Source organism: Pinus tabuliformis, chromosome 5_1 (assembly GCF_031772625.1).
Source record: "Pinus tabuliformis cultivar Carrire ecotype Pingquan chromosome 5_1, CPIR1, whole genome shotgun sequence".
Taxonomy (NCBI): Eukaryota; Viridiplantae; Streptophyta; class Pinopsida; order Pinales; family Pinaceae; genus Pinus; species Pinus tabuliformis.
The window spans coordinates 321,931,257-321,943,068 of NC_142305.1; the positions used below are offsets into that span (position 1 = coordinate 321,931,257).

General features: G+C 36.3%; 1 long non-coding RNA gene across 1 annotated transcript; it reads left to right on the forward strand.

Annotated features, from left to right (window-relative positions):
• Positions 1 to 839: 839 nt before the first annotated feature.
• On the forward strand, positions 840 to 10,981 carry LOC149164647 (uncharacterized). Its single transcript, XR_016260271.1, has 4 exons — positions 840 to 1,446; positions 1,550 to 1,679; positions 1,823 to 1,942; positions 10,854 to 10,981. It is a non-coding gene; the product is annotated as an uncharacterized LOC149164647 (long non-coding RNA).
• The last annotated feature ends 831 nt before the right edge of the window (positions 10,982 to 11,812 follow it).

The following is an 11,812-nucleotide window of genomic DNA, read 5'->3' on the forward strand; positions in this document are numbered from 1 at the left end:
TTGGGGAAGGCAGGCTAGAGCTGGAAGTAAAATCTTCCTAATCAACACTCAGTTTTTCTCCATCTTGGGGAAGGCAGGCTAGAGCTGGAAGTAAAATGTATCAACTGATTCGAAGTAAGGCATTATTTTTTCAATTATGAGTGTCAATGTTGAAGTTGCAGCACTATCAAAGAGCGAATATATCAGAAATATCAGAAATTTGGAAATGAACTTGGGTAGGAAGGATCCCAATTGACCTTTTGTGAAGGACTTTGCCAAAGGTAAACCGACAAAATTCAAAATCAGAATATAACATCAATAATTTAAATATTTTCTTTTCTCGTATAATAATCTCATTAAAAGTATATTGCATAAGGAAGATTTAAAATGCAAATTAAGATTTCTCTTTAAAATCATTCACAATGCATTTGTCCTGTGACATGTATTCTGATGGATGCATTAGCAAGTTCTAATAAAATGTTATAATTTCAGGAGTTCCTTCTCAATATCCAGTCAAAGCGGGTGTGAACCATATTCATTGGAAAGAGGCTGGAATCAACTTTTCAATATCCAGTCAAAGCGGGTTTGAACCATACTCATTGGCAAGAGGCTGGAATCAACGAGAAGACCATGAGAGAGCTTTTACCTTTTTAGTGAAACCGAAAGAGTGGGACTTGGTGGGAAATACCCATTCGAAATTTTCGCTCTTCCTCTATATGGGTGGCATGCACAATTTGTATCTGCTAAGGATTATGAAATTATGTTACCAATATTTTGGATGCTGGTTGTCCACAAATTCACCGTGGTTATTCAAAAAATGTTTTGAAGTCATCTAGCAGTGTCTCCGAGAGAGCATTTTATTTTCACTTCCTTTTTGTTGAGGGGCATTTACATTAAAGTAAAATAATGAGTGTTGGTCTGGTGGCCTGTTTGGGTATTTTTGGGATGGTTTGGAAGCTTAGGAGGACATGGTCATATTGTGGGGCTATGCAGGAAGAGGATGCAAGCCAGAGAACTCAGGAAGCCCAATGCTCTAAAGGATTCATGACCAATGTGTTTCACAATACGAGAGGTAATTTTAGTGATATTCCTTCATTTGTTTGGATTGCATTAAAGTCCGTTTTGTTTGATTGAAATTGGTGTCATTTGTTTTAACTTAATTGAAATGGGTTTTCATTTATTTGGATAACATTCAAATCGTTTGCTCATTTCAATTTCAATTTGTTTTTAAAATTGATGCAACATATTGTAGATCAACACACATTATATGGGATGATCTCCACATTTCATCTCAGGTTTTATTATATGGGATGATCTCCACATTTCATCTCAGACTGAAACCAGAAGTCCGAGAAACCAGAAGTCGGAGATTTAGAACTGTCCAATGAAAAAGTTCTATGATTTCTTAGGATTCTTGTAGCTCCCCCCAAAAAAATCTTGCTCATGGAAGACACAGAAATCAACAGAGTAAGTTATATCAGGACTAATCCGTTGCTTGGTTTTAAGGTAGTGCTTGTGGCCATATAGGGTTAATTTTCCTAGGGCTTGGATCCCATTCATTATTTTTCAGGAGGGTGCTTCAAACCCTTAACCTTCACTGTAAAGAAGCTGAAAATGGAAAGGTAGTAGTGGACTACAACCAGGCGGAACATATGATCTTGTCTTAATAGACAAAGCGATGCCTGTTATTTGGGCATGAGGTATGTAAGTTTAAAATCATTAGAACTTATAATTTTGAAGTCTAGTTTTATTTTGCCTGCTTGTCAGAGCTTCGAATTAATCATCTCTCAGTTTTTAAAATTGGGCTCATTCTTATCACCAAAATGCATAGCATTCATTTCAGGCAACAAGGCAACTGAGATCAATGGGAGTCAAGACACCCATTGTTGCACTTGCAGCAAATACCTTGCAATCTGATAAAGACATTTTCTTTGAGGCTAGTTTGGATGATTTTGAAGCAAAGGTATGCAAAATTGTAAATATCTGTCCGACATGTTCTTCAAGCATAATTTTCCTTTAGGTCGTGAGCATTCCAGTTTATTTATTTATTTCTGAAATGATGTGAATTCCTTTGAATCTTCATTGAATTTCTCAGAATATAATAGAACAGTAATCTTTGTTATGCAGGGTATATAGTTTAATTGTTTAATAGATGGATGTTTGGCAATTAAATTTCAGGTTTCTGAACAAGGCTTTTATAAAAACTCTTTAGCAAAGAATCAAACAAAATATAGAACACACCAAGGCAGAGATAAGTGTGAAGGCTCCGATACCAAATGATAGTTTATCACAGCGATTCTATATGCAGAATTAGAATTTTAAAGAAATCATAAATACTGGATGCCCAAGTATGCTTACCTCCAGCCATTGATGTTACTTCTGCTGCAAACCAAACTTACTGCGGTGTTTGAAACAGTCCCTGCCTCTTAACCAGTGCTCACAACAACGGATGCAGAAACACGTGATTTTATGCTGCACAATCTCAACACTACGCTTCCGCGGCTGTTGGTGGATTCACAACAACCTATCTAATTATTCCTTCGCTGCAAATACTCTGATGTGTTGTAATGAAGAACAGTCTTCAAGTTTAAATCAGACGGATGGATCATATATGTAAAACAAAAATTTATGTGAACAGCGCTATCAAATGCATATAAACTTACAACTGCATTAAATCTAAAAGCAGAGCTTTCAATGCAGAATTTGTAGAGCTTCCAACTATGGGAGCGTACAACAGCGAAAAACAACAGCAGTAAAAATAATGTAAGACAATCTTCACCCAAGCAAAAAGAAAAGAATACAGAGAAAATCTGAAGGTACTTCCAAGCTCTACTCTCTCAGCTTGATGGTGTAAAAACTGAAGGGGATTGAGATGCTAGCTTGGGGACCAAACAGATAAATTTATAGCCAAGCTTCCATCAAGCTTCTGATGGCTATGTGTCAGGTGTTCCACAGATCAAGTTAGAGAACTCCAAATGGAGTAATGGACCATTTCAGAAGCTCCCAACAAGAAAATTAATTAACTGCAGTTGATTTCCTTAATTTAAGGAAATTAAGGCAGATGGTTTCCAGAAATTAAGGAAAGACTGCAGTTGGCTTCCATAATTGTAGGCAGAAGTTGGTAAGAAAATTAATGGAGCTTAACAGTCAACACCATGTACTTTTCTTTCCATAGTCTCTAATGATCATTCCCTACAGCTTGAGGACAAGGGATCTAAAAAAGATGATCCACTGCCAAAAACAGCGCTGCTTTCATCTGCATATGCTATGCTCTTTTTCAAGAGAGTGTTGATTGTAAACATAAAAACTTGATGTTGCCCAACGATATGGCACTCTTCCTATCAACGATTTTAGCTCTTCCACTTGCTGAAGATTGAATTGACTGCAAACACAAAAGGCTGATTGTTCAAGATATGGCACTATTCTTATCACCGATTTTAGCTCTTCCACTTGCTGAAGATTGCACGGTCTCCATGGATTGCCCACGGATCCGTCTTCGTCACAGTCTCCATGGATTGCCCATGGATCCGCTGTGGTATATGGCATATAAATCGATATTGGTCTCTGTGTATTATCGTCAAAAACCAATATGTCATGCACCTCACCAGCATATATACGTAATAAATTACGTTTTATGATGTTTTAGCTCGTGTTCGTAAAGAGTCAATTCGATAAAGCTTTCAGACTAAACAGAAAATCGTATTAAGCATAGCGGATTAACTCTAAAAGGGGGCAATAACTAGTACGGTTCATCATGTATTTCCATGATTCATGTTCCAGACTTACTTTCACAGTTAATATTTATCTGTTAAATGTTGCCCTGAAACATAGGAAAATGTGAAACATGCATTCAAATTTGGGGTTTAATTTCAGATATTTAGAGTGTGAAAAGCATAGATTTCAAATATACCCGAAAGGCATATTTGATTTGGAATTAACTGTTTAATGTGTTAGATCTGTTTAAAACCCAGAAATATTCCAACGCAAAAGAGAACTCAACATTAGACCTAAAGACGAGATCATTCAATATCTGTTTGCATCGATGCAATTCATTAATGTGTTTAGAGCATAAGACCAAACCATTAAATTGTTTGGCAAGATCTTGCATCGAAATGATCTTTTGTGAAATATTTAGTAAATTTTTATTTTTTAATTTTTATTTTCCACCATAATTTTTATTTCAAAATGATTCAAAATTACATTTAGTTAGTATAACACATATTGCATGTGTTTCATATTGTTCTAGATGTGTTTTTGGTGTGCTTTAATAGTTGCCTATTTTCTAGCATTTGCTCAGTAAGAGCTATATACATAAATCTGTAAATGTTACTCTGGTTAAAGAAATGTTTATAATTTTATAAGGATTTTTTTTTTAAGAGTTTGATTACTGCGGTAATTGTTTCCGCTTTCCATATATATATATATATATATATATATATATTGTTTATGCAATTTATAATGGATAATGTCTAGTGATCCATATAATTTTAATTAATTAGAGAATAGCCACAACATCTTTAATTAAATAAAATTATATATTATGATTGGTTAGATCACATAAAGATTATTTAGACATTAAATTGTAATTAATTAGACTAAATATAATAAATTTTATCCCACAGGAATTTTTATTATATTTATGTAATTAATTAGGATAAAATTTCATAACCTACCCACAGGAGTTATGAATTAATAAGTTTTATCATAAAGTTCAGAATTATGAATAATTGAATATGTTTGAATTGAAAATTTAGCCCACAGGCAATTTTTATGTCATTAGATTCAATTTTGAGCATGATTTACATTGGTAAAACATGAAATTTTATCTAAGCCTCAATTTTAACATAAGCATGTGATTTTTAATTTTGATGCAGTTGTACAATCTACAAATTTCTCTGAAATTCGTTGTGACATTCTCGAACTTAAGGGAGATAACTATAAGGTTTGGAAGGAGAGGATTCTCCTTCATTTGGGGTGGATGGACATAGATTATGCTATTAGGAAAGATGAACCACTTGCACTCACTAATACCAGCACTGCAGCGGACATCACGCTTTATGAACGATGGGAGTGATCCAATCGTCTAAGCATGATGTTTATTAAGACTAAAATTTCAGCTGGTATTCGTGGTTCTGTTGATCAGCATGAAAAGGCCTGAGACTTGTTGAAGGCCATTGATGATCAATTCGTCACTTCAGACAAGGCACTAGCAAGCACCCTAATCATGAAGTTCTCATCCCTAACGCTCACCAGTGTGAAAGGTGTGCGCGAGCACATCATGCAGATGAGGGATACTGTGGCTCAATTGAAGAAACTCGAGGTTGATATATCGGAGTCCTTCCTAGTGCACTACATCCTGAACACCCTTCCGCACCAATATGGACCTTTCAAAATCTCATACAATACACATAAGGATAAATGGTCAATTAATGAACTCATGACCATGTGTGTTCAAGAGGAAGAGAGACTGGTGATGGAACTGGGAGAGAGTGCAATGCTGGTAACGCGTGGAAAGGGCAAATCTCAAGCCAATCGGAAAGGGAAAGGTAAAGTACCTCCCCAAGCCGATATCAAAAAGGATTCCAAGTGTTTCTTCTGTAAAAATAAGGGACACATGAAGAAGGAATGCGCCAAATTTCAGAAATGGCTTGCGGACAAAGGTAATTTAATCTCGTTTGTTTGTTATGAATCTAATATGGTTAACATCAATATTAACACATGGTGGATTGATTCTGGATCAACAATTCACATTTCGAATTCCTTGTAGGGTTTGGAAAACCTAAGGAAACCAGTGGGAAGTGAGCAAAGCATCTTATCAGGAAACAAGATGGGCTCGCATGTGGAAGCTATAGGAACATGTTATTTAACTTTAAGTAGTGGCTTTGTTTTAGAATTAGAAAAGACCTTTTATGTTCCAAGTTTTTCTAGAAACTTGATTTCAGTTTCAAGGCTTGTACCTTTTGGATATTCCTTAAACTTTTCAGAAAAATCTTTCAGTCTATTTTATAAATCTGATTATGTTGGGAATGGTATTTTGTCTAATGGTCTTTACTGCATTAATTTACAAAAAAATGTCACTTATGATTCAATGCATGTTCACACTGGCACTAAAAGATGTGTTATTAATGAAGATTCCTCTAAATTATGGCACCGGAGACTAGGTCATATCTCCATAGAAAGAATTAAAAGATTGGTAAATGAAGGGGTACTTAATACTCTGGATTTTACTAATTTTGAGACTTGTGTGGACTGCATAAAGGGAAAGCAGACCAACAAGTCAAAGAAAGGTGCCAATAGGAGTTCAGACATATTAGACATCATACATACTGATATATGTAGTCCAGGCATGGACTCACATGGTCAGAGATACTTCATCTTCTTTATAGATGATTACTCACGATATATGTATCTCTACATGCTTCATAAAAATAGCGAAGCATTAGATGCCTTTAAGATCTTTAAGGCTGAAGTAGAGAAACAATGCGGCAAACAAATTAAGATCGTGAGATCAGATAGAGGTGGAGAATATTATGGTAGATACACAGAAGATGGACAAGCACCTGGGCCATTCGCTAAATTTCTTCAAGAGCATGGGATTGTTGCCCAATACACCATGCCTGGTTCACCCGACCAGAATGGTGTAGCAGAAAAAAGAAACCGAACTTTATTGGACATGGTGTGGAGTATGCTTAGCAGCTCCAATCTTCCTAAATCCTTGTGGACTGAAGCACTTAAGACGACAGTGTATATATTAAACCGAGTTCCAACCAAGGCGGTTCCTAAAACGCCATTTGAATTATGGAAAGGTTGGAAACTGAGTTTGCGACATATGCGTGTTTGGGGATGCCCGTCTGAAGTGAGAATTTATAATCCACAAGAGAAGAAGATGGACCCAAGGACCATTAGTGGGTATTTCATTGGATATGCTGAAAGGTCTAAAGGTTACAGATTTTATTGTCCATCTCACAGCACTAGGATTGTGGAATCAAGAAATGCAAAGTTTCTTGAAAATGACTTGATCAGTGGGAGCGATCAAACTAGAAACATAGTTTCTGAGAAGGATCATTCAGAATCTCAACCTTCCACTTCAAGTGATAGATTGGTTATTGTTCATAGCACCTCTCAAGTACAAATTGGTGTTGAACAACCAATTGTTGAAGTTCCACAAGCTGCTGACGATATTCTAGTAGATCAAGGAGTTCAAGAGTTGCCAAGAACTTTTGAACAACCAATTGTTGAAGTTCCACAAGCTGCTGACGATATTCCAGTAGATCAAGGAGTTCAAGAGTTGCCAAGAACTTTTGAACAACAAGTTGAACCACATACTTCTCAGGAAGATGATGGTACAACATTAAGATCTACTAGACCAAAGAGATCAGCAATTCCTGATGATTATGTTGTGTATCTACAAGAATCTGACTACAACATTGGAGCCAAAAATGATCCCGAGTCATTTTCACAAGCCATAAGTTGCAAAAAATCAGAACTATGGTACAATGCCATGAAGGAAGAGATGAATTCCATAAAGAGTAACGAAGTCTGGGATCTTGTTGAGTTGCCTGATAGTGCAAAAGCCATTGGATGTAAATGGGTCTTTAAGACAAAGAAAGACTCATTGGGCAACATTGAGAGATACAAGGCAAGACTTGTTGCTAAGGGATTCACTCAGAAAGAAGGAATCGACTACACAAAGACTTTTTCTCCTGTATCTAAGAAAGATTCCTTGCGCGTTATTATGGCATTAGTAGCCTATTTTGACTTGGAGTTGCAACAAATGGATGTGAAAACCACTTTTCTTAATGGAGATCTAGAGGAGGAGGTTTACATGAAACAACCTGAAGGATTCCCCTTTAGTGATGGTGAGCAATTGGTTTGCAATCTCAAGAAGTCATTATATGCTTTAAAACAAGCATCCCGCCAATGGTATTTGAAATTCCATAATGTAATTTCTTCTTTCGGTTTTGTAGAAAACATTATGGATCAATGTATATACCTGAAAGTTAGTGGGAGTAAAATTTGTTTTCTTGTTTTATATGTGGATGACATTTTGCTAGCAACCAATGATAAGGGTTTGCTACATGAGGTGAAACAATTCCTCTCTAAAAATTTTGATATGAAGGATATGGGTGAGGCATCTTATGTCATTGGCATTAAGATCCATAGAGACAGATTTCGAGGCATCTTGGGTCTGTCACAGGAAACCTATATTAATAAAATTTTAGAGAGATTTCGGATGAAGGATTGTTCACCAAGTGTAGCTCCTATTGTGAAGGGTGATAGGTTCAATTTGAACCAATGCCTGAAGAACGACTTTGAAAGGGAACAAATGAAGAACATTCCATATGCTTCTGTTGTTGGAAGCCTAATGTATGCTCAAGTCTGCACAAGACCTGACATTGCGTTTGTTGTGGGAATGTTGGGACGATATCAGAGTGATCCAGGTTTAGACCACTGGAGAGGTGCAAAGAAAGTAATGAGGTACCTTCAAGGAACCAAAGACTACATGCTTATGTATAGACAGACGGACAACTTGGAAGTAATTGGCTACTCAGATTCTGATTTTGCTGGATGTGTTGATTCACGCAAATCAACATCAGGTTACATTTTTATGATGGCCGGTGGCGCTGTATCATGGAGGAGTGCCAAACAGACCTTGATTGCCACTTCCACTATGGAAGCCGAGTTCGTCTCCTGTTTTGAGGCTACTTTACATTTTTATGATGGCCGGTGGCGCTGTATCATGGAGGAGTGCCAAACAGGCCTTGATTGCCACTTCCACTATGGAAGCCGAGTTCGTCTCCTGTTTTGAGGCTACTTTACATGGTGTATGGCTTAAGAGTTTCATTTCTGGGCTTAGAATTATGGATTCTATCTCTAAGCCATTGAGCATATATTGTGATAATTCAGCTGCTGTTTTTATGGCTAAAAACAACAAAAGTGGGAGTCGAAATAAACACATCGACATTAAGTATTTAGCTATAAGGGAACGTGTTAAAGAAAAGAAAGTGGTCATTGAGCACGTCAACACTGAGTTGATGATCGCTGATCCTTTGACTAAGGGCATGCCACCATTTAAATTCAATGATCATGTAATGAATATGGGACTTGGTCCCATTATGTAGTTTGTCATTGTATGGACAATGTTATTTTAATGAAATTCTTAATTATTGTGATGTTTTTTCTCATATTTATGTGCACCTTAAGTTGATTTGAGAAAATTCATTTAAGAAGGACCAAGAATAAACATAAGGTTTATTCATTAAGAAATTGTTGCCACATAAATTATGATAAGAATAAATACATAGTAATACATGGAAGATAACACTCCTCATTAGAGGACTTATCGCCATGATTCATGTATCTATTACTTAACACAGATTATCAATGGGTTTTAAGTTGAGACATTAAGTTTGGAAGTATGGATCAAGTGGGAGAATGTTAAGCTCCATTAATTTTTTTACCAACTGCTCCCTACAATTATGGAAGCCAACTGCAGTCTTTCCTTAATTTCTGGAAACCAACTACAGTAATTTCCTTAAATTAAGGAAATCAACTGCAGTTAATTAATTTTCTTGTTGGGAGCTTCTGAAATGGTCCATTACTCCATCTGGAGTTCTCTACCTTGATCTGTGGAACACCTGACACATAGCCATCAGAAGCTTGATGGAAGCTTGGCTATAAATTTATCTGTTTGGTCCCCAAGCTAGCATCTCAATCCCCTTCAGTTTTTACACCATCAAGCTGAGATAGAAGAGCTTGGAAGTACCTTCAGATTTTCTGTATTCTTTTCTTTTTGCTTGGGTGAAGATTGTGTTACGTTATTTTTACCGCTGTTGCTTTTGGCTGTTGTACGCTCCCATAGTTGGAAGCTCTACAAATTCTGCATTGAAAGCTCCACTTTTAGATTTAATGCAGTTGTAGGTTTATATGCATTTGACAGCGCTGTTCACATAAATTTTTGTTTTACATATATGATCCATCCGTCTGATTTAAACTTGAACACTGTTCTTCATTACAGCACATCAGAGTATTTGCAGCGAAGGAATAATTAGATAGGTTGCTTCGAATCCCCAACACCCGCGGAAGCGTAGTGTTGAGATTGTGCAGCATAAAATCACGTGTTTTTCATCCGTTGTCGTGAGCACTGGTTAAGAGGCAGGGACTGTTTAAGTAACATCAATGGCTGGAGGTAAGCATACTTGGGCATCCAGTATTTATGATTTCTTTAAAATTCTAATTCCGCATATAGAATCGCTGTGATAAACTATCACTGACACCATGGGCTAATTTCAATTGTATGGTTCTTTGCACTAGATTGAAAGTGGTAAAAAATGTAGAACAACGTATTTTACAAGATTGAAATGCTATTAGACGCATCTTTTAGTGGTAAGATGGCAAGATGCCCTTGGTTACCATAAGCACTAGATTATGCCCTGCCAAAAATTTCTATGGATGTGGGAGGGGGTTGAAATTTTTGTCTATAGTTCTGCTTTGAGGTCAAGGTCTTTTCAGCTGTATTTGATATTTAATATCATATAATGTACACATCATTAAGTAAATGAACATGTTACCTCATGCACAATGTATTATGTAAATGTATTACGTATTCTGATAAGGGGTTTACATTTATATCCGCCACTGATTTCTATGGATGTGGGAGGGGGTTGAAATTTTTGTCTATAGTTCTGCTTTGAGGTAAAGGTCTTTTCAGCTGTATTTGATATTTAATATCATATAATGTAAACATCATTTTTCATTTACAAGTAAATGAACATGTTACCTCATGCACAATGTATTATGTATTGTGATAAGGGGTTTACATTTATATCCACCACTGATTTCCTTTTATATTACATATCAACTATATTATTCAGGCAACAAGGCAACTGAGATCAATAGGAGTCAAGATAGTGGGAATCAAGTTGCACTTACAGCAAATACCTTGCAATCTGATAAAGACCTTTTCTTTGGGGCTGGTGGGGATGATTTTCAAGCAAAGGTATGTAAATTCCTGTCCGACATGTTCTTCAAGCATGAATTTTCCTTTAGGTGATGAGCATTCCATTTTATTTATTTATTTCTGAAATGATGTGCATTCCATTGAATCTTCATTGAATTTTCCTTTAGGTGATGAGCATTCCATTTTATTTATTTATTTCTGAAATGATGTGCATTCCATTGAATCTTCATTGAATTTCTCAGAATATACTAGAACAGTTTGTTATGCAGGATATATGGTTTAATTGATGGATGTTTGGCAATTAAATTTCAGGTTTCTGAACAAGGCTTCTACAAAAACCCTTTAACAAAGACGGATCCGTGGGCAATCCATGGAGACTGCAATCTTCAGCAAGTGGAAGAGCTAAAATCGGTGATAAGAATAGTGCCATATCTTGCACCATCAGCCTTTTGTGTTTACAATCAACTCAATCTTCAGCACGTGGAAGAGCTAAAACCGTTGATAAGAATAGTGCCATATTGTTGGGCACCATCAACCTTTTATGTTTACAATCAACACTCTCTTGAAAAAGAATGTAGCATATGCAGATGAAAGCATTACTGTTCGTGACAGTGGAAAACCAAGTACATGGTGTTGATACCATCCGCTAATTTCACTTGTATGGTTCTTTGCTAACAGCACAACCGGCTAATTTCACTTGTATGGTTCTTTGCTAACAGCATTTCAAGTGTGTTTTACAAGATTGAAATGCTTTTCAGATACGTGTTTTAGGGGGTATGCTAATTTCGCTTGTATGGTTCTTTGCTAACAGCATTTCAAGTGTGTTTTAGAAGATTGAAATGCTTTCAGATACGTGTTTTAGGGGGTAAGATG